The sequence below is a fragment of the Cupressus sempervirens genome, chromosome 10, assembly GCF_028749045.1.
Source record: "Cupressus sempervirens isolate cs-2001-9-10 chromosome 10, ASM2874904v1, whole genome shotgun sequence".
Taxonomy (NCBI): Eukaryota; Viridiplantae; Streptophyta; class Pinopsida; order Cupressales; family Cupressaceae; genus Cupressus; species Cupressus sempervirens.
The window spans coordinates 238,160,528-238,185,334 of record NC_143127.1 but is presented as its reverse complement, the minus strand read 5'-3'; positions in this window follow the sequence as shown (position 1 = coordinate 238,185,334).

Here is a 24,807-nt window from a genome sequence, read left to right as displayed (position 1 = left end):
TACCTTCAGTTGATAGAACAACAGAGACTAGTACTACTAAAGCTCAACCATTTCCTAAAGCAGACCATGTGACTAGTACTAGTTCATTTGTCGAGACATTGTTGCTGAACAAGAAAACTATGTTTTCATTAAGATTATGAAAGCTTCCAAGTGCTTTAAAATTGTTATTATTTACAATGTAATTGTAGTTTACTTTTAGATAACTTGTTTTGGACTGATAATCCCATGATGTATTCTTTTATCATTTTTTTTTAAACGACATTGAAGCTATTTGGACCCACCATACATAAAAGGCACGTAGTTTCATACCATTGCTACAAAAAAAAAATTCTTCCATTTATTGTACTATATTAATTTATTTATCTAACAATTTTATTTTATTTTAAAAGGTGGAATTAATAGGGACTTGAATTAAAAATCAGCTCATTAGGACCTTTTTGGAAAAAATATTTTTGACATTGCCCTACTTCTCAAAAGAGCATCCAAAAATATAAAGACTATGAGGGATTAATATAGAAGGAATCTAAAGGATAACCCAAAGTACGATCATCCTCCTATGATTCCATTAATGGAGTGGAATGAAATAATAGAAGATGAATAAGAGAAAAGGCTACATGGTAAAGCAAATGAACTAGGAAAAGGCAAAAGAAGGTATGTGATGATAGTATAAAGTAGAATATAATCATGCAGTAATTAGTGATCTTTGTAAATATATAATCTAACATGTTTCAAACTATTCATAGACAATAGGACACATCAATGGCTACAAAAGTGAGACTAGAAAAGGTTGGCCAACTTGGCTCTAGTGGCTATATGAATCATTACTCTCGACTTATAAGTAGCAGCAATAGAATTTCATATAAATTTTTTGTATATAATTTTGCAATAAAATTTTTTTAATCAAGTCATACATGAAAAACTAACTATATTAAGAAAAAAACCAACGCACAAAATTCAATGTAGAGCCTATAGATGAAGATTAAAAAAATTGCCTTGAAGGAAAGCTATAAAGTCATAGCTATATACCTACACCAAGAACTGAAATCCATACCCAAGAAACTAGTGCACTAAAAGACACATAGGTAAATTGGTCAAATAAAAAGTAAATCAAATTGAATAGTTGAGAAATTTCTTTTTTGGTGTTAGTTTCTAACATAAATTGATTGCATAACAATGTACATAATATTTCACTACAGCCTTCATATCCTATCATAGAACCTATGCATGATGAAGGCCATGATGTGTATCATAGTGGAGGAGGTATTAGCTTTACATTGGAAATTTATTACACAATTAGGAATACAATTTAACATCTTCAGTTGCAATTTGAAGTGTAACCTTTTTTTGGATATTTTAGAGCATTTTGAACATCATGGTGAAGGAGTGGAGCATGTTCCAAGTGTTCATCATGTTGAGGTGGTCGTGGATAAAAATGTTATTGTACATGGTGTGGGATTTTTAGGTAATAAAAATGCATGTTATATTCTACTGGATAATTAAATACTTGTAACAATTAAAAAAAGAAATATCAATTTAATCCATTTACTTGTTATTGCAACAAAGCCCCCTTTAGTGTAGTAGCCTCATGCTCCTCAAAATAGGAGGAGGCATCATAATTTGACATTACATGTGCCACAAGAGGAGGATAATGAGGAAGATATTGATGCTTCTATCATCCTTTACCTTAAGAGAGCTAAGAAAGACAAAAAGAAGAAATGATAATTTTAAAAAGCTCATTGATAAACCTTATTTCATAAACTTTGTTGGATAATGAAAGAATGTTCTTTTAAGTAATTATCTATGAATGTTGTGTATTAATATTGATTTTTATGTCATGTTAATGAATATTTTTATGTCTTAAGGAAGTCTTGATTAGTATTGAGTATTAATAAATTTTATATCATATTAATGAAAGTTATGTAATTGTATTGATTGAATGTCATAGTTCATAAATGGATGAATGAATGAATAAAGTATGTAATTAGATGATAGTGGGGAGTTTAGATTAATGTTAGGAGGAAGGGGAGTGAGGCTAGATGAGCTTCCACCTTCACATGGTTGGCCTTCTTAAGTAGAGAATATTAAAGTATTCTCGAAAAAAAGTGAAGCTCAAACTAGCATACCTTCATTAATTAATCAATTTCATTCAACAGCTTTACCACTTGCCTCATGTTGGGTCTTGTAGCTAGATCTAGGGCTGACATTGAAACAATAGTTTTACATGTAGGATGTGGTGGTTGGTAATAATCAAATGACAATAACAGTGAGTAGATCAATATAAATTTTACTTTGATTGATTTTTTTTATTAAGGTTTCATTTTATTTATAGTTGGTGAAATTATAAGATCCGCATAAAAAAAGTACAAATATAGTACTGTTCAACCACTATATAAAATTTTTGATGAGAAAATTAGTATAAATTTTACTCTATTTGATTGTTTCATTTTATTTATAGTTGGTGCAAATACAAGATCCACATAAAATAGGTACAAATATAGTAGTTTTCTTCTTTCTTTATAATAGTTTTGATTTTTTTTTGTAAAGAATATTTATCAATCCTTTTTATATCCCTCAAGTTAACATCCATATCTCCTTATTAAAAAAAACTATTAGAAGATAATAACCAGTGAGAAAAGTAGGGTTTTAATGAAAAATATATTCCATGATTTCCAATACTTAGAATGCAGGACTATAAATAGTCATAACATAAATGAAGTACATCTAGACTCAAATTCAATTTGGAAGTTCCCCCAATAAGGGTCTATAACTGAATCATTCTATTGGCGTTTTGAAACAACATGGTTCTAAATTATCCTGATGAGAACAAGATACATGTAGGGGCAGCTAACTCCCCATCTTCAACATACCATTTCAAACACTGGGCCAACTATAAGGTTGGACGCTTCTTCTACTTCAAGCTCTACAAAACCTAGGTAGGTAGACCTATAGATTCTTTATATGGTACCAGTTGTCAAAGCATACACTAAATCTAATACAAAGTAGATAAACCCCTTATTTCTACTATACCTATGCAATAACAAAGATCTGCAATAGCTAAGTGCAAGACAATGCAATTCATAAGCTAAGTGAGGACATCATGTTCTAGGTCTTCAAACATAAAATGTAAAGATGATTTGAATTTGATTTGATTTTATATGGGTGTGCAAAGTAGATGAAAACCAAGTATAGACAACATGCTAATGATCCTATAGTTGATCAATGCCTCATCCATTGGGCAATTCACAAATCTCTCTCATGCATTTTGGATATCTAAAACACATATGCTATGCTCAAACTCTAGATCTATCCATTTACCTTGTAAATTGGATATCAATGTTCAATCTAAATCTCATTCTTACATTGATATCCTCCTCAATAAATCTGCAACCTTGTTAATTTCCCTAAAGTATTTACATAACTCATTGAATTATAAGCAACAATGAAACAACATACAGCCTTAAGGGACTGCAACCATGACCTAGACTCTTTGGTCAAAGATCATAAAACATTGCAAATCACTAATAAAGGAGACAAGACCTAAAATGAAACTCAATACATGTTGTTCTTTGTATTGATTTCCTTGAAATAATACATGAAAATGCTTGAAATTGACTTATAAGATACCTAATAAACCAAACTATATACTAACATATGTTTTCATACAAGAGAGAAAGTGGTGGAAATGAGAAATTGATGGGATGGGAAGGGGGTATCGCAACCAAAGCATAGCTTCATGGTCTAGAACCAGCACATCTTAGATCTTTCCACTCAGATTTCATCAATTCCAGAGCCATTCCTACTTCAATTTCCAAATCCTAGCTTTTCCCTAACTTTTTTCCAACCTTTTATGAAAAGAGAAAGATACATATATATGATGAAAGAATTCAATTCTAACCTAGAGATATTTTTATTTCCTCTTTCATTTCACAAAAGATCTAATTCTTCAATCATGACTCCAACTTCAAACCCAAAATTTAGCCCAACTAGAAAAACAAATATCCTTCATAACTGAAAATTGGAGCCAAATTATACCAAATTGTCAAAATATTCTCAAGATTAACCCAACAGACCTTTTACCATGTGTTTTTAGTAGGCATGTAACTATATTTTCAATTTTCATCAATTTCACTGAGAAGGCCAAAAATTTACATTTTTGCCTATAACTTGAACCAGTGACTTCCTGTGTGAAAACAAACTCCATAATCAGAAAGTTCTTCTTCTCCTAGTTCCAATGATATATAATATGCCTATATTCACTTATCAGGAACTCCCAAAATCTCAATTTGGAAAATGTACCCCTACTATGGCTCTGGTCTGAACTTTAAATTTTCAAAAATTTAGAATATTCTAAAGTTCAAACTTTAGAATATACCATTTTTCAAAAATTTAAAATATTCTAACGTTCAAACTTTAGAATATACCATTTTTCAATTTTAAAATGTTGTACCAGCTTTTTTGAGAAAAAATTTAAAATATTTAGTTTTTGATATTTTCTATTTTTCCCCTACCAAGCAATTTTGGGTCAGACCCCCTTTGACAAGGCTACCACGTGACAGCACCTAATTGGCCTACTTGTACAACCACCATCCATATCATCACCATCTAAGTATGCTGACCAGACTGCCACATGGCATCCAACCCGAGCCCACTACCACATGGCACCTAGGCACTTTACCACTTTACTTATCTTCTGAGCACTTTTGCAAAGTGGGAAACTGCCATCCATCAAATTTGCCACATGGCACAGTCCTATGCATTCATCTTGAGCTTACTATGATTCATCCATGGATGCCATGTGTCAATGTTCAATTTTCTCTCAAGTCCACATGTTCTGCCACCTTATTGTTCTATCAAAGTTTGCCACATCATCTCTGGTTAGGGTGCACTGACACATGTTAGCTAGGCACTTCCTCATATTACAGTCAACATGGTACTGACTGTGCATGCAGGGATGTGTCTTTACAACATTTGGCCCCTGTGCCATGTCAGCACACCAGAATCCACACCAAATTGGAGCATCTTTTACCACTTGTCAGTCTGTGGTTGGTCTGCATGTCGCCCTGTGTCAACTTTGGATTTGTTCTCTGGTACATGTGTTCTAATGATATCATAATATTTTAAGAACCATAGTGTCTTTAAGAAACCACTTTTAAAGGAGAAGGAAAAGTTGCATGGTGTGGGGCATGTGGAGGGCTAGTTGGGGATGACTAAAGAAGAATTTCAAATAAATGTGCCAAAATATAGAGGAGTATTTAAAACACCAAATTCCCTACCTCACCACAAATGTGGGATATATTCCAAGACAAAATATTGATCTCTACTTTCAACAATGGGGAGTATGTTTTTGAAAATTCTCCATGTCTTTCAAATACTCCATTCAAAATCAAAAATCCTACTCAAAAAAAAACCATTGTCTCTTACCTTTTATCTTCTCTCAAGCAACCTAAGTCAGCATTGATTGAGTTAAGTAATATCACTCACATGGAATTTTTTTTGGACAACAACTCAACATGCCTCCAGAAAAGATAAGTAGAAAGATTGGTAATGTTAAATTTGAACAATTTTGCCTTCACTAACTAACACAATAGATGGTTGTCTGAAAGGGAGTAGGACTCATAAAATCTACTCTCTGTAGCTCTCGAAGCATTTCAAGTGGCAATTAGAGTAGGAAAAACAACCTCTACCACTACTTTCCTCAGTTGTAAATGCTATTTTTAGTAGTGGCTTCCTCAAAATGAGTGTAAGAGATTTTCCTAGATGGCACAACATCTTCCAATTCGGCATCAACTTGTCCATTGCTTGACAATTCCAATGCTCCTTTGTAGACCTCTGTCCAAGTTGTGGCTTTCATCTCATGCTACAGCTTCTCTTCTTCACTGCTTTTGTGCCTCTCCATGTACTTTCCCTATGGCTTCTTAATCCTCTTACCATCTTGTTCTCCTCCACATGCTTCCAACTAGCTCCCTCTTCAGTATTGCCTAATTTACATGGCATCATAATCCTCCATACTTTTCTTTTTTACAAGAAAGGAAACAGCTTCCTTCATCTGCTCAACATGGGGGCTTCTTCCTAACATGCCACAATGTTCTTCCATGATGGCATTTTCATATTCCTTTTGCATTTCACCCCACTGCATTCCTCAACAATCTCCATTTTATCATCAACATGTTGATTTCCATGACTTAAAAGCTCCTCCTTTGAAAATTCACTAGTATGGTGGTCTTCCCAGTAAAAGTTCCTGCAATGATGTGAAATATGACTAGTGTATCAAGAATTTTTGATGAAGATGTGTGCATCAGATGATATAAGGCCTGGATAATTTAAATAGCCATCGTAATTTCCAAATCCTATTCTTTGGTACCCTTTATAGTTCTTGCTATCGATAACCAAAATTGCAACCCAGATAACTTGGATTCCCATATGGATAATGATTGTAGGCATTTAGGTATGATGATACGTATCCACTATAATCACCACCATATCCATCTTCTAATGGTATTCTTGATGCAATAGATGGTGAAGAAGAAGTAGCTACTGCTTGGCTGTCTTGCATACCCGGCATGGCATTGTATTGATAAAATTGTCATTGATGACAATAACTTATGTTAGGATTACTAGAGCCATCTACTCTAAAAGTATTAACCATTTAATTCAATAATCTTGATTATAAATGTACAATAAATTATAATGATTGAAAATTATTATAAAGTTTCCTCCAAAATTAAATTCAAATTGGCTTATTGGTCTAACATTAGTCAGGACCCAAAGTGGATCCAGCTAAAAAAAATTATTTTCAAACACCTAATCCTTTAAACCAATCCATTGATTTCCTAATACTAACTGGAAACCAATTCAGGCACTGCTCTGTCATTAGAAACTCATTTTATCATTAATATGCAAACTTGTGAACTTTGTGCCATGGAGTCCTTTGACCATCTTTAAAAACTAACAAAAACACCTTACTAGGCTCTGAAATCAAAACTATTGATTCTCAGTCTGACATTCTGGTACCTTGTCGAACCTTGTCTCATGATAAATTTTCAGTCAAAAGATATTGACTACTAAAACTGCACTCTTAGAATTGCCTACAAGAAAACATGTCAAAAACCCTAAAACACATTCAGATTTGGCTTTGAAAACTAGGTAAACTAACACTTGGAGGTACAAAAACTAGGGTGTTAGTTCATTGTCATGAAGAGAGTATAAATTTGCAATTAGGGCTCATGACAAATAACTAGGCACATTTGGTAGGTAGTCAAATTAGGCTACTCAAAATTTGTAGATTGGAAACATTGGTAGAAAAGTGATTTTTACAAATGGAATTGACCTGGGAAAGTGTGTAGATGAATTCATTAGGATTTGAAAATTGGCACACTTAAAGAATTTTTAGAGTAGAACATAATGGTGTAATCCATTTGTTCTCACCTATCATGAATTCTGAGATATGACATCACAAATAGGGTTATCGACCAATCTACAATTACTGACACTAGTAAAAAATTACAAATTACATTTGGAATCACATTCAAAAACTTATCAAACGGATTTTTCATAAGCTCAAAATTGAAACATAGTAATTCTCTAACCAATATAATTCAATGCAATGGGAAGTTTAGCATTTCAGTCAACTAGGTCAAAATTATAATAAGTCAAACAGGGCCTCCCAGAATTCTGAACAATTTGCATCAGCATGACAATAATAAATGACCAACTTTGAGGGATTTAAAACATAGTCAAACAGATTTGAAATGACTCAAAATCTTAAGCATAGGCTCTTTGGTATGGACACTAAACACTCCCAAAGTGGTATGTCATGAAACATTACTAGGTACAAGATATTCAATTGCAAACAAGGCCTCCTGTCACTATTTGACACTCAAGCAAAAATGTAGATTTAGAAATTGCTCAAAACAGGACTCCACGGAATGGTTCAGAATGGAAATTTATCTTCATGGAACTCATAGATGTACTAAATGCAAGGTGTTAGAAACATTAAAGACCTCTTAGGCCTCAAATGGATAGTCGGCTATGCATGCATCAAAAAGCACTTATAAGGCTTTATTTTTCAATGGTACTCAAAATCAAGGCTTCAATTTTGAGTCCAACCAATGGCTCTGACTAGGGATGCATGTCCCTTGTGGGCATGGAAAGAATTTAGATCTCTAGGAGAAACATACCACACACTTGACAACAAAAAACTTCTCTTGAACAACCTTATTGAAAGCAAGAAATCTAAACCTACTATGTACAAACAATGGCCCCGGGCCACCGAACTTCAACAAAAACTTTTACCTCTATCAAATACCTGGTTCTCATTTATATCTTCTTGAGGTAAACTAAAAAAATTCTTCTATTAGTTTCACCAATTAGATTAGCATTCTGAAATAAAACACTTGGCAAAACTGAATTCACTCCTTCATTCTCATAGTGCATATATAAGTTAGTATTAACTTCTATATCATGCCCACTATGAGAAAGAAAATTAGCATGCTCATGTAAACTAAGATTAAATTGAAAACCATCACCCACATATGACTAATGCATGCTCTTAACTAGAAACACAAATGATTCATATTCTACTTTATTCAACAAGTTGCATATATCAAAATCTTGCCACTCACCTTGTGTAACTAGGTCTGAAGAACATTTCAGATTTGATTTATCTATCTCATTTATAATCTTGATATTCATTCAACCGAATTTGTTGTAAGTTGAAACCCCTTCACACTCCAAGAATTGATTAGTTACCAAGTCTGAAAAACTATCATGAGAGTGCTAACATAAATCATGTTGATTGTAACCTTCATCAAACAATTCATTAGAATGAACTTTGAACTTATCATTAGCATGTAGTAAAAATATAGAATCAAATTTATCACTTCTAGCCTTTCCTTCTTTGTCATACTAAAAACCAATTTCAGTATAATCAGCATGATAAGAATCTGAAACAAAATGAAACTTCTCCCTATTGGTACTTTCCTCATTAGGAAAGTCATCATGTGTATTCATACTTGATTGATTATCAAATACACCTCCAAAACTTGACAACAGACATTCTGATTCTATATCAAATTCAACATAAACCTTGGGGAAACGACCTCACCTTGAGAAGAAACACCACAAGGGTCAGCATAAGCATATGAAGAAACATTTGCATATCTTTCAAGATCATGAGCTATTAGTTCTAAAATCTCATCAAGACTCAACAAGACTTCACCACAAGTTTGTTCTCCTAGGTTCTAATCATAAACCAGCTGATCTAAAAAACTTATAGCAGCAGTGCCATTAATATGACAATCTAAAAAACTAGAATCTGTACTACAACATATTACCTCTTCTTTGCATAATGCCTCTTTACTAGGTGTATCATTGTCATCTTTACCAAAAGAATAATTATTTGTATTGTTGTTAAAACTTTCCACACTCTCATGCATACTATCACATGATTCATTTTCAGTCACATAACCATCTTCATCTTTCTTACTAAAATCATCTAATTCAGTAGATCTTGAATCCATCTCTTCATAATCACAAGAAATGTTGTCATTATCTATAGATTCACTAGACTCACTATCACTTTCAACACATTCACGTTGGCTATTTAAATTATTCTCAAATTTCTTGAAAAGACTATCAACATGAAAAATCTTTTGTAGCCTCAAATGTGATGGCCAGTTAACTAAATTAAGCATAAAGACATCTAAGAAAGTAATAGGCCATGAAGATTCCTTGGGTCTTAAAAGCACATGAAACTCCATAAGTGCTGATTTAAATTTTTAATAGATCTGATCATCTTCTAGACCTTGAACACTTCCTACCATATTTCTTATAAATCTAACAATATGATTATGAAGATCATTCTTAATTTCTACCATATCATCTAGCACATCTTCATGTCTTGGTAAACTAATATCAGATCTGAGATTTGATTCCATTTAAAAAATCAAACTTCTACCTCTTCCTTCTAGTGCTAAAAATCACTAAATAGAGGCAACCATTTTAAACACTTGACTTCCATGAAAGAGAAACATGAAAACCAAAATACCTCAAGTGTTGATGGTAAACTTTGATCTGCTGATTTGGCACAAGTGCAAGACTAAAATTCCTTCACACCACTGGTCAAAACCTTGTAGAGCCACCACCTCATTGCAAGAGGATAAAGAAATCACTACTATAATTTACTTTTTACACTTTACTTTCTTATGATCAGCAGATGCAACAACACTCTAAAACTTATCAAGAATTTAAACTTCCTTTTCAAGAAACTATCAAAAGCTTTAGATCTACCCATAAAATTGAAAGTCTTTCAAAATTTTGCAATGAAATCAACTAAGAAAAAATTGGTATAGAGATTGAAAGTCGCCACTTCACACTTTGTAAGAAATAAAACATAATTTGTCACTCAAAAAATTTGAACCAGACCTTCATATGTATGAGAAATGTAGACCATCAAACCATTCTTGTAGATTTACAAACTTGAAAAGGGAACACAAACTTATGTTCATTCTTGACTCTAATTTTACAATAGCACTTTCAAAAGAAAAATTTGGTTGAATTGATTGAAGATGAAGACTCTTAATAATACAATTTAAACTCAACCTCAAAGTTACTACTGTAAATGGATAAAACTTCACTAGGAGACATGAATCTTCAGCAAAGAAATGGAAAACACTTCATAACCTTACTATTGTAGCAAAGTCTTCTTAATATATTGAATCTTTTGAAATTCTCAAGGTTTTTCTATCATATATATTCTAAAAATGCTATTTATACCAAAGATTCTAGTACTTTAAACAATCAATTCCTTTATAGACTCCTATTAGAGTTGCCATTTTGTTGGTGACTTGGATGGGCAAACCATACTGAAAATAGGATTGAAATATTCAATTAACACCAAGGATTCTTTCCCTTTTAACAAGATGTATTGCCATCTTATTTCTCCAGTAGAGTCATCATTTTTTTGGTGTTTTGAAACAACATGGTTCCAAATTACTTTGATGAGAACAAGATACATCTAGGGGTAGCTAACTCCCATCTTCAACATACCATTTCAAACACTGGGTCAACTATAAGACTAGACCCTTCTTCTACTTTAAGCTCTACAAAACCTAGGCGGGTGGACCTATAGATCCTTTATATGGTACCAGTTATCAAAGCATACACTAAATCTAATATAAAGTAGATAAAACCCTTATTTCTCCTATACCTATGTAGTAACAAAGATCTGCAATAGTTAAGTGCAAGACAATGCAATTCATAAGCTGAGTGAGGGCATCTTGTTCTAGCTCTTCAAACATAAAATATAAAGATGATTTGAATTTGATTTGATTTTATGTGGGTGGTCAAAGTAGATGAAAACCAAGTATAGAAAACATGCTAATGATCCTATAGTTGATCAGTGCCTCATCCATTGGGCAATTCACAAATATCTCTCATGCATTTTGGATATCTAAAACACATATGCTATGCTCAGACTCTAGATCTATCCATTTACCTTGTAAATTGGATATCAATGTTCAATCTAAATCTCATTCTTACATTGATATCCTCCTCAATAAATCTGCAACCTTGTTAATTTCCCTAAAGCATTTACACAACTCATTGAATTATAAGCAAAAATGAAACAACATACAACCTTGAGGGACTGCAACCATGACCTAGACTCTTTGTTCAAAGATCATAAAACATTGCAAATCATTGATAAAGAGACAAGACCTAAAATGAAACTCAACACCTTCTCTTCTTTGTATTGATTTTCTTGAAATAATACATGAAAATGCATGAAATTGACTCACAAGATACCTAATAAACTAGAATGTATACTAACATATGCTGTCATACAAGAGAGAAAGTGGTGGGAATGAGAAACTAATGGGATGGGAAGGGGGTATCATAGCCAAAGCATAGTTTCATGGTCTGGAACCAAAAAATCCCAGATCTTTCCACTCAGATTTCATTAATTCTAGAGCCATTTTTGCTTAGATTTCCAACTCCTAACTTTTCCCTAACTTTTTCCCAACCTTTTATGAAAGAGAGAAAGATACATATACAACCTAGAGATTTTTTCATTTCCTCTTTAATTTCACAAAAGATTTGATTTTTCAACCATGACTCCAACTTCAATCCTAAAATTCAGCCCAACTGGAAAAACAAATATCCTTCATAATTGAAAATTGGAGCCAAATTATACCAGAGTGCCATAATATTCTCAAGATTAACCCAACAGGCCTTTTACCATTTTTTTTACCAGGCTTATAATCATATTTTTAATTTTTCATCAATTTAACTAAGAAGGCCAAAAATTTACATTTCTTCCTATAACTTGAACCAGTGACTACCTATGTGAAAAAAAACTCCATAATCAAAAATTTTTGTCTATTCTCGGTTCCAATGATATATAATATGCCTATATCTGCTTATCGAGAACTCCTAGAATCTTAGTTTGAAAAATGTACTCCCCTGCTATGGCTCTAGTCTGAACTTTAAATTTTCAAAAATTTAAAATATTCTAAAGTTAAAATTATAGAATATACCATTTTTCAATTTTAAAATGTTGTACATGCTTTTCTAAGAAAAAATTTAAAATATTTACTTTTTGATATTTCCTATTTTTCCCCTACCAAGCAATTTTGGGTCAAACCCCCTTTGACCAGGCTACCATGTGGTAACACCTGATTGGCCCACTTGTATAGTCACCATCTAAGTGTGCTAACCAAACTACCATGTGGCATCTGACCTGAGCCCACTGCCACGTGGCACCTAGGTGCTTTACTACTTTCCTTATCTTCTGAGACTTTCATGAAGTGGGGAAGCTCCAACGATTATATTTTCCACGTGGCACAATCCTATGCATTCATCTTGAGCTTGTTGTGATTCGTGCATATCGCCACCTGTCAACTTTGGATTCATTCTCTAGTCCATGCGTTCTGATGTTGTCATCATATTTTCCAGCACATTTGTTAAAAATTCTTCTTTAGTCATCCCCAGTTGGCTATCCATGAGCCCCACACCATACAACCTTGCCTTCTCCTTTAAAAGTGGTATCTTAAAGACACTATGGTTATTGTGTAGAGGAGTATTTAAAACATTGAATTCCCTACCTTGCCATAAATGTGGGATACATGCCAAGACAAAATATCGCTCTCTACTACCAATGATGGGGAGTATATTTTTGAAATTTTTCCATGTCTTTCAAACATTCCATTCAAAAACAAAAATCCTACTCCAAACAAAACCACTATCTCTCACCTTTTATCTTCTCTCAAGTGGCTTGAGTCAGCATTGGTCGAGCTAAGTAATATCACTCACATGGATTTTGTTTTGGACAACAACTCAACATACCTCCGAAAAAGACAAGTGACAAGATTGGTAATGTTAAATTTGAACAATTCTACCTCCACTAGTGGACACAATAGATGGTTGTTTCGATGGGAGTAGGACTCAAAAAGCCTGCGCTTTGTAGCTCTCGAAGCATTTCAAGTTACAATTAGTGTAGGAAAAACAACCTCTGTCACTACTTTTGTCAGTTGTGAATACTCTTTTTAGTAGCAGCTTCCTCCAAATGAGTGTAAGATATTTTCCCAGATGGCACAACATCTTCCAACTTGGCATCAACTTGGCCATTGCTCAACAATTTCTATGCTCCTCTACAAACCTCTACCCAAGTTGTGGGTTTAATCTCACGCTATAACTTCTCTTCTTCATTACTTTCGTGTCTCTCCATATACTTCCCATGTGGCTTCTTAATCCTCCTACCATCTTGTTCTCCTCCACATGCCTCCAACTAGCTCCCTCTTTAGTATTGCCTACTTTATGTGGCTTCTTCATCCTCTATTCTTTATTTTTTCTATAAGAAAAGTAGTGGCTTCCTTCATCTACTCAATGTGGGGGCTTCTTCCTAACATGTCATGGTGGTCTTCCATGATGGAATTTTCATATTCCTTTCACATTTCACCCCACCACATTCCTTAATGATCTCCATTTTATCATCAACATGATGATTTCCGTGAGTTAGAAGCTCCTCCTTTGAAAATTCACTAGTATGGTGGTCTTCCATAATCAAAGTTCCTACAATGATGTGAAACATGACTAGTGTATCAGGAATGATTGATGAAGATGTGTGCATAATTTCCAAATCCCATTCCTTGGTACCCTCCATAGTTCTTGCTATTGATAACCAAAATTGCAACCCAAATAACTTGGATTCCCATATGGATAATTATTGTAGGCATTCGGGTATGATGATATGTATCCACTATAATCACCACCCTATCCATCTTCTAATGGTATGCTTGATGCAATAGATGGTGAAGAAGAACTAGCTACTACTTAACTTTCTTACATACCTAGCATGGCATTATATTGATAAAATTATTACTGATGACAATAACTTGTGTTCAAATTACTAGACCCATCTACTCCAAAAGTATTATCCATTTAATTCAATAATCTTGATTATCAATGTATAATAAATTAAAATGATTGAAAATCATTATAAAGTTTCCTCCAAAATTAAATTCACAATGCCTTATCAGTCTGACATCAGTTAGACCCCAAAGTGGGTCTAGCTAAAAAAAAAATTCGAACACCTGATCCTTCAAATCAATCTATTGATTTCCTTATACAAACTGGAAACAAATTCAAGAACTACTCTGTCATTAAAAACTCATTTTTCATTAATCTGCAAACTTATCAACTTTGTGCCAGGAAGTCCTTTGACCGGCTTTAAAATTTGACAAAAACACCTGACCAGGCTCTGAAATCAAAACTACTAATTCTTAGTCCCACATTCTTGCACCTTGTTGAACCTCATCTCATGAGAAATTTTCAATCAAAAGATATTGACTACTAAAATTGCCCTCTCAAAACTGCCTGGGAGAAAACATATTAGAAAACCATTAAAAACATTTTGATTTGGCTTTGAAAACTATGTAAACGGACACTTAGAGGCACAAAAACTAGGGTGTTAGTTCATTGTCATGAAGACAATATAAATTTGTGATTAGATCTCATGACAAATAACTTGGTACATTTGGCAGGCAGTCAAAGTAGGCTACCGAAAATTTGCAGACTAGAAACACTAGCAGAAAAGTGGTTTTTACAAATGGAATTAACCTAGGAAAGTGTGCAGATGGATTCGTCAGGATTTGAAAATTGGTACACTCAAAGAATTTTTAGAGTAGAATGCAATGGTACAATCCATTTGATCTCAACTATGACAAATTCTTAGATATGACATCACAAACAAGGGTACTGACCAATCTGCAATTATTGACACCAGTAAAAAATTATAATTTGCATTTGGAATCACATTTGAAAACTTATCAAACAGATTCGTTATAAGCTCAAAATTGAAACATAGTAAGTCTCTAACCAATAGAAAGTCTCTGACCAATATAATACAATAGGAAGTTTAGCATTTTAGTTAACTGGGTCAAAATTATAATGAGTCAAATAGGGCCTCCCAGAATTCTAAACAATTTGCATCAGCATGACAATAATAAATGACCAACTTTGAGGGATTAAAAACACAGTCAAATGGATTTGAAATGACTCAAAATTTGAAAAATACACTCTCTGGTATGCACACTAAATACTCCCAAAGTGGCGAGTCATGAAATATTACTAGGTGTGAGATATTCAATTGCAAACAAGGCCTCATGTCACTATTTGACACAGGCAAAAATGCAGATTTAGAAATTGCTCAAAATATGACTCCATAGAATGGCTCAAAATGGAAATTTATCTTCATGGAACACATTGACATACTGAATGCAAGGTGTTAGAAACATTAAACACCTCTTATGCCTCAAATGGACAGATGGGTATGCATGCATCAAAAAGTGTATATAGGGCTTAATTTCTCAATGGTACTCAAAATTGGGGCTTCAATTTTGAGTCCCAACACATTCAGTGTTCACTATATTCTTAGATTTACAAATTTGGACCAACTGTGAATAGCAAAAGAACTAAATTATACAAACTCCAAACCCTCACTCCATATCTTGGAAATCCTTATATAGGGGATTACAAAAATCTTTAGATGAGAGGATAGATGTCAAAAACCTCTATTGCATGACAAACATTCTTTGTACTTAATCAAAAATCTAGATGCAATTACCAAAATAGTAGGTGGCACTTTCAACAGGTATCATTGCAAATTATGTTAGTCTTCATGCTCCTATCGCTTTACTTTCCTTTCTTTTGTTTCCTCTACCTCTAATTGTATTCTTGCATTTCCTAGTTGTTGTCAACAAATGGTATAGCCTTCATACCAGTAATGACTTCCCTGATGACAATATTAGTATCCACATTTGGCCATGTGGCATCCCTAACTACATCCAACTCTTCAAGGTATTTATTCTATTTGGTATCAATTATTTCATTCAATTTTCTAGTAAGCTTGCTCATGTCTGACTCAATTCTAAATAGAACGTCAATCATTTCATAGACAACTATTACATTTGGCTCATTTTTGCAATAGGCCACAAACCGTGGATGTCTCAAAATATCCTCAAAAGGGGAAGACCACTTTCTTGACATATCAGTCAAGTTTTTTATTAGTGACATACACTTATTCAGATTGTAAATAGCTACAAATCTCATTGTACAATTACCAATGTTTGCCAAGCATTTCAATTGTTGTTGAGTTCTACAATTACCATAGAGTCCTTTGGACAAATCCTAGTGGTTACCAAGCAGTTACAGTTACAGTGAAGATCAACAATGTAAACCATGCATCTCAATGTATGCCAAGTTTACTAGTGCAAACTGAGTTGTGTAGTATTCACCAAGTTCAAAGTTTATGTGATGCAAGTCCAGTGTTAACTGAGCTACTCAATTTTAACCAAGTGACTCAGCTTATACTGAGATCAACATGATAGTGTTTATCGAGCTATGCAATGGTAAATAAGTGATTCAGTTTATATGATGATTTTCACAATATCTACCAAGTCTCCAGTGCAAACTAAGTTCAACACTACTTGAAAGTGATTAGTACAAACCAAGCTTCTACATCTACTGAGTGCATGACAATGTCGAGCATTGATAGTGGATGTTGAGTATCAAAACCTCACCAAGTTAGTCTTCAAAACTTGAGTGTTTTCATTTGGGCTGACTTTGTAATATTTTTGTAAACTTGTATTGTGGCCCACTTTGTAATTTGTATAATTGGATTGGCATATATGTAATGAATTGTATCATATCCAAGTATGGAGAAAGTGTGTGTGAATGTAAATTAATTGAGTATATTAGAAAAGAGCCAAAAGAGGAAATCACAAAGGCTACAGTAGTATAATGAGCAACAAAGACATATCTATCATAGCAAGGTGATTAGTACATAAAGGAATCTCATTTAGCAAACCAAGTTGAAGATTAGAGATCATCTACTATTTCATCCTAATAGGTGGATCAATCAAATTCTTTAGCAAGGTAGACCTAATAGTCTTTTGTAAATCTCTTTACCAAGTACATACTTCATTGTATGTTTGTAAGTCCTTTCACAAGGTGGACCTAGTAGTACTTATTGTTCCTAACAGGGTAGATCATCAAAAGTGATCAATGTAAGCCTTAATAGGAAAACTTTATACTATAGTACTAAAGCTTATGGGTATCATCCCCACCCCAATTTTACTTTCTATTTGGAAGGTTTCTGGGTCACCAAATCTTTATGTCACAGTGTTCTAAATTCTTTAAAATGTTTTTAGTTTCTTATGCATGGAATTGGATTAGATTATATGTGAAGGATTAAATGCTAATTGGACTATTGGAAGAAGAGTTGAAATCATAGAAGTTTTAGAAGTTACTAATTCATCCCTCCCCTCTTAGTAACTTAGCATAGTCTAGAATATTTCCAACACAATCTTTCCATTCCTTTATAACACCATTAGCATCTAGAATAATAGGAATAAAATTTGGAGTCCCCATGGTAATTTTCTTCATCTTACCTTGAATTAATTGAATTTTTCCTAAGAAAAACCCATGCAATTCTTTCACCCTATCAATCATCTTTCTTGCATTAATAATTACTTCCTTGGGTAATTCCTTATTTTGGGGTAACAAGGGAACCAAGCTATCAAAATAGTGTGTATATTGTCCCCATGCTATGAATAAAGGGGATAGAAGGGCTAATGCTTTTGTGCATTAGAATTTAGCTCCTTGTAGAGAAATGTAGCTACTATGCACATTTTGTGATACAATTTGTAGGACACCTATCTTGTGCATCACCAAGCTCTTAATATTCTTGATCTCTACCTCCTTGGATCCATTCCATTCATCTATATCCATCTATTGACCCTCTCCTAGTTTTTCTACATCAGCTTCTATTTGGGCTTTTTGGTCTCTCACTCTGTGATGGACCTTATAATAGTTCTAAGGCTTCTTGTCTCTTCTTCTAAGGCAATCATCCTCTATTCTAGGACATAAGTACTCTTTAGTTATTCCTCATACTTATTCCTAGAATCAATGGATATGTTGTATGTTTGATATAGTTGTTCTTCTAGCATATCCATTTTTCTCTTCCCCATTAATGATGTTGTGTTCTTTGGATTATGGATTTGATCATTGGATATAGTAGTGACATTCCGAAAATATTACATTTCCTTGGGGGGAATCCTTTACCTCCATGAGGTTTAGCTTATTTCCCTCAAGATCCATGCTCCACATAGCTATTGTCACACTATCAATGTTGAATCTAGACCCCTATAACTCACTAGCAATATTGGTCTCTTCAAAAGAGACAGACTTATCCTATCTTTTGATCTAGTCTAACATGAAAGATAAAATCAGCTCCCATCCTAGAAAGGGAAGCATCCCACTTCTTGTTACAAGCTCTCTAGCTTCTTCTACTATGAGGACCTCACTACTAGGATCATATTCCTGTAACCTTTGTACCAGCTCTACAGACTTCTTAGGGGAATCTCTTGGTTGTAGTTGTAAGGTAAGATCACTTTGCTTTACCTTATATAAGAATGTCTTGAATTCATCTGACTTGATGAATTTATCATCCTTCATGAACTCTTGAGCTTGAATTATTTTCTCATCTAGCATCTAAATCTACAATTCAATTTTATAGGGAATCTTCTCATTCTCCCTTGCTTGCTTCAACAAGAAATTGTCTTATGGTGTCAAAAAAATTGGATCCCCTAGGTAAAATTTGAAGTGTCTTTCCTCTGACCTTGTTAGAGATCTCAACTATTTTCTATTTATTCCTCCCTTGTGCCCATGAGGAACTTTCTAGTTGATCATCATCAACCTCAATGGTTATGACATCCTCCTATTGAGGGTTTGAGGCTCTGTCGTCTCTCTAACTTTAGTAGGCACCTATGCCATTATTAGATCAAAATTATCAAGGCAACTATTATATCTATCTAGGTACATTGCCTCATGGTAGAAACCCTAAAATGATGGATTAGCTACCTTTATGGATTCTTCAATTTTCATTATCTTACTCCATCTTTGGTTCTATCCCTATAAACCTCTATTTCTAAACAGTTCATTATGCAATGGTCTTCCAAAATCAGTTTGCTACTAGGGTGTACTTTCTCATCTATTTAAGAGCATGCCTCACCAAATAATTTGGATCATAGGTCCTAAAAAGGGCTGAGGAAAGCTTGAACTCTCCCATTCACTAATCTATATCTTCTATAGCATCTTTTCCTATTACAAAATCACCTACCTTTGTATTCCTTGCTAAAAAAGAGCCTTTCTTAATAGTAGGACCTAAATATTCTTTATTCATCATCAAAAATTGCCAAAAGAATTCTAATTGGCCTAATCTTTTAGGGATATACTTTGGTAATACATGAGGGGCCTATGGATACCCAAAAACCCTTATAACTGATAAAATTTCAAAGAGAAACAAACTAGCCCAATCATGACTTAGTGCCCTATCCCCATTTGGGCAAGCAGATGGTCTTATTAGCATCCTTACCCCTCTAGGTACTCTTTCAATAATATCTACTAACATGTTTTCAATAGGGAAAAAAATATTGTAAAAAGCAATAACACTAGCATATAGATAAAACTTTTGCCAAAACCAAGTCCACATCTGCATGGGCAACTTCTCTCCATTCTCTTCAAGCTTCAATGAATTTTGAACTGATATGCCCTATGTTCTTGTACAGAATGTTGTACATCAATAATGAGTAATGGAAAATTTTGAAGTTTCCAAGTTCTCCATTTTGAGGCACAACAATTTCATCATGCATCCTATTGATGATATAATCAAAAAAATCATACCCAATATTATGCTTTGGATCTTGAATATCTAAAGCAATGATATATATTTATCCTAGGGCTTTATTTGTGCCATCAATTCCTATCACCTAAAGAGATTAAATTTCCACAATCCATAGCAATTAAACTGATATATTTCTGGATTCGATTGTGTAAAGATTGTGTAAAAAAAAAAAAAAAAATCTTTACACAATCGAATCCAGAAATATATCAGTTTAATTCCTATCACCTAGTTTATCCCAAAAATGGTGTACTAAAAATATTTATAGAAAAACTCAAGTGGCATCAGGTCTCCTACCTTCTTTGGCATCTCAACCTTCTCTAGCTTTGATTTGGGAATGTGCCTCTTCATGACTCTTCCACTAAAGAAACTCTTAGAAATTTTCAAAGTTTCATTCATCTTCTCCTTTTCAATTTCCCTTGCCATAGGTCCTCCTAGATCAAAGACTTCAATGAAAGTCTTCCTATCCAATCTGCATAGGATACTCATATCCTTCCTATGGAAAGCTTTAGTTGTTGGATTGTAGGATTTGATCAATGCCTTTATCAAATCAACATCTACTATTACATTTTTCATTATCAATTTTTCCATATTCCTAATCCATGAGTTGCAAGTTGGTGACTTTTCAAACCTATGCTGATAGGAAAACTAGAAAATCTCATTTTCATTCGTATTAGGTACAATGGCCTCTCTACAGAAAGGGTATGCATCTCTGAAAATATGTGCATTCAAGGTTTGAATATGAGAAGACCCTAGAGGGAAATATACCCACTCCTCTGCATATAGGGTTGCCAACTTTGATTTTTCTTGTTTAATAGCTTGAGGAGAATCTTCCGCATCAAGCTAAGCTATTATCTTGCCTTCTTTGCGTCCCATGATTCTACATTCAAATTTTTTCAATATCAAACTTCTGAAAGCTCTACAAATTTCTACAAATTCTAGAAATCTCTTAGTGCTCATAGTTCTATCTCTAGATTGTGCAAAAGACTGTAACTTAGAATACCATTAAACCAACCTGTTAATGGAGAAAAAACATAGCAAAGTGAGAATTTATGTCTATTTATGTCAACATGGATGAAAAAATCTCAATTTTCTATAAAAGTTCCAAAATCTACTTGTACTGCCAACCTTTCCTAAATTTTTATGCACTTTTGATCGGACATCATTTTTAAGTCATAATGAGGCTCCTTAACAATCATTATTTCATTAGAATCCACCCTCATGACCCAATGACTTCCTTTGTTCATCATTTCACAGTCATTTTCTACCTTAGCACTTAAACATCAGTAGTTGGACGACCATAGCTTCAAACCTTTTTGGCCACTTCACATCTATCTAACATTTTTGGTTGTTAACTATGTGACTGGGTGCCTTAAAGATTTGACCTCTCTTTAACCTTAGTCATGTGGTCTTTTTATTTCATTAACATGTACACTTACTGTTTGTGACTATGCAAATCATGGCTTTGCACACCATATAATCACACCTTCACACACCTTTCTCACTTTTAAGTTTTTATTCCTATGACTATGAAATCAAGATACTATATATAGTTTAACCTTATGACTTCATCTAGTCATAGCTTGGCTTATTTGATAATAATTTTGCTTCATGAGTATGTGAGAAAAGGATATTTTATGCTCTTTTAAGCTAGTTGTTGCTTTGTAGTTTATCTTTACTACTATTTCTTTAGCATCATGACTACATGACCCTTTATATTCTTCTTTCAATCTGACTACATTGCATGGTCACGATCTAATCATGTATTACATTTATTAACCACATGACCATGTGAACAACTATCTTTTAGTTGGTTTCACCAAGTCACAGCTTGTTTTAGTCACTTTCCTCTTATCACTGTAACAGTGCAATCACATGTATTTTCCTCTAAGATGATTGTATCACTGATTCATTGACCTAATCACTCTTATCTTCTTTGATAGTGCAAATAAGAGAACAAATATTTCATGCACTTTGTAGTAGTGATTGTCATGTCACAACTTATCATCTTTACTCCATACACAAATCAAGGCACTCTCACCTTGAAAATTTTAGACAATTGGCAAACTGAAAATGAGGACTATCATAGCTTAGGGATGGAAATGACTAGTTATTTGATATTATACTTTATAATTTCTTCATTCACACTCTTTTCTTCAAATCTATCCCCTATAACAGAATTCAGAGATGCAGATATTGCAGAATTTCTTCCTTGTATTAGTGTAAAAGCACAAACCTGTGTCACCTTTTATAAAGAAACGTGATATCAGAATGTGACAGTTCGACATTAGTGACAAAAAAAATGGTATTTGTGTTTAAAATATGAAGATGATGTAAACTGATGAAATGTGTAGAATTGGATGAATTTTATACCTATAATTTTTATAATTTTTTTGAGTAAGAATTTATTCATTTTATTTTATTTTGAAGTCCCTTTTTTAACTATAAAAAATATAGAGTGTAGTTCCCGTCAAACAAGTATATGCAAATCATCTTTTTTTGTTCTGATTTGAAAATATCTTATAGATGACATGTATAGCTAGTGCACAAAAAAAGAAATAATTATTTTTGATGTATATTTTCTTTGTTATAAGTACTCAAGTTCAACCTTATCAGAATCCAATAGTTTTTTCCTCTCGTCAAAACTTTCCTATCAAATCTATACCTTCTTGAAAAAAAATTAAATATTCATGAAGAGGATTCTCTCCTCTAGAGATAAATATAATTTTTTAAATTTTTTGGATATGATTTACTATTTTTTTTTCCTTTTTTGAGGGAGCATCTTCTAAAATATTAAAATATTGACTTATAATACTTTGAGATTATAACATATTATAACTAATCAAAACAATCAAAAATTTATATAATGATGATATTGAATCTAAGATCTATAAAAGGGTATTTTTAGTTTTTGAAAAAAATTGAGTTTTGATAGAGAAATGAGATTTGACCAAAATCGATTTTGGTATCACAAATGGTGACACAGATCCGTGCTTTTACCCTTAATATTCTTTGAATATAATACATTACTGATATAAACCAAGGAATAACTCACGATATGATAGAATTATCATTCAAGATCCATTTGTATTCTCAATATTGCACAATGGTAATAATATTCTTTGAAACTAATACATTACTAATATAAACTGAGGAGTAACTCGAGATATGACATAATTATCATTCAAGATCCATTTGTATTCCCAAGGAATCATCAATGAGAAGAATATGCATGCACTTTTCATAATTAATGTCAGGGTATTGGTGAAAAGAAATGATATTTCCCAAACAAACCCTCAAATTTGACCACATGACCTTGTTCATTCTAATCTTAGGATCTTTGCAAGTCTCATTTGTCAGGGTAATACACATTGTATCCTTTCTTTTATTTCCCTATAATATGGCATCGATGAGAGATCAAAGGGAAGAGTATAAAAAAAATTAAAAACCTTAAGCACTTGATTGCAAACACAAATACCCTAACCTCGTAATGGGAAAAGAGGCAATGAAAATACCTTAATAAGAATTATATCATAGTGGAACAATTGTAACTTTTCCATGGTTTCTAGGTGTAGGAAAACTAATGAGTTATCATCGTTAATGGCTTCATCCATAATGAGTTGATTCACCACCTTTGACCACTCTAAAATTGTTGTGTTAAAATCCCTCTTAGTTCCTTTCCTATTACCAAGAAAAAAATCCATGCAAATACCTAACCAGGTGAAGGGAAGAAAACAAAAAAAATGTAGAGAATTGATCTTAGGCTTCTAAGGACTCTCCCTTGTAAGCCATTGCAATGCAATAAATTTTGATTATTTTGAGTAGATCCAAATAGAGAAATAAATTGAAGAGCATAAACCCCACTCATAGTATTTATAGGGAAAATTTATTCTCCTAGAAGCTAAATTTACTTGTGGAGCTATCAAATTTGGGGTGTTTTGGCTATTTTAAATTTAGAAGAGTTTTTTATTAAACTAAATGAAAAGAAATTGCCTTGGACAACAAGCAAGACAAAGAACAAGAATAAACCACTCTTAGATAGGGAGAAAATTTAAATTAGCTCTGCTTCATATGCTTGTTACTTTGGGATTGAGTGGGAAAAGTTCATGCAATTTAATGCAACTTATATAGGTTATATGTCAATTTATTGTTACTTTTGATTCAAGGAATTAAGTAATTGATTCTATAAATTGATAGGGTTTCAAATCATTTGAGAAGGATCTCATAAGAATGGGTTTTATGGTTAATAGCTAATAATTTAATTACAATGCAATTATATAGGTAAAGTATTAACTGGTGTGACTTTTTACACCAACAAGAAGTCCAAGGTACATGACTGAGAAATAATGGTTATGATAAGATAGGAGAAAATGAAAAACAAGTCCTAGATAAATGTTTTAGTCAGAGACAAAATCTAAACATTCTCTCATATTGCAAAATTTACAAACACAGATATTGTAGAACTTCCCCCTTGTATTAATATTCTTTGAAACTAATACATTACTAACATAAACTTAGGAATAACTCAAGATGTATAGTATTGTCATTCAAGATCCATTTGTATTCTCAAA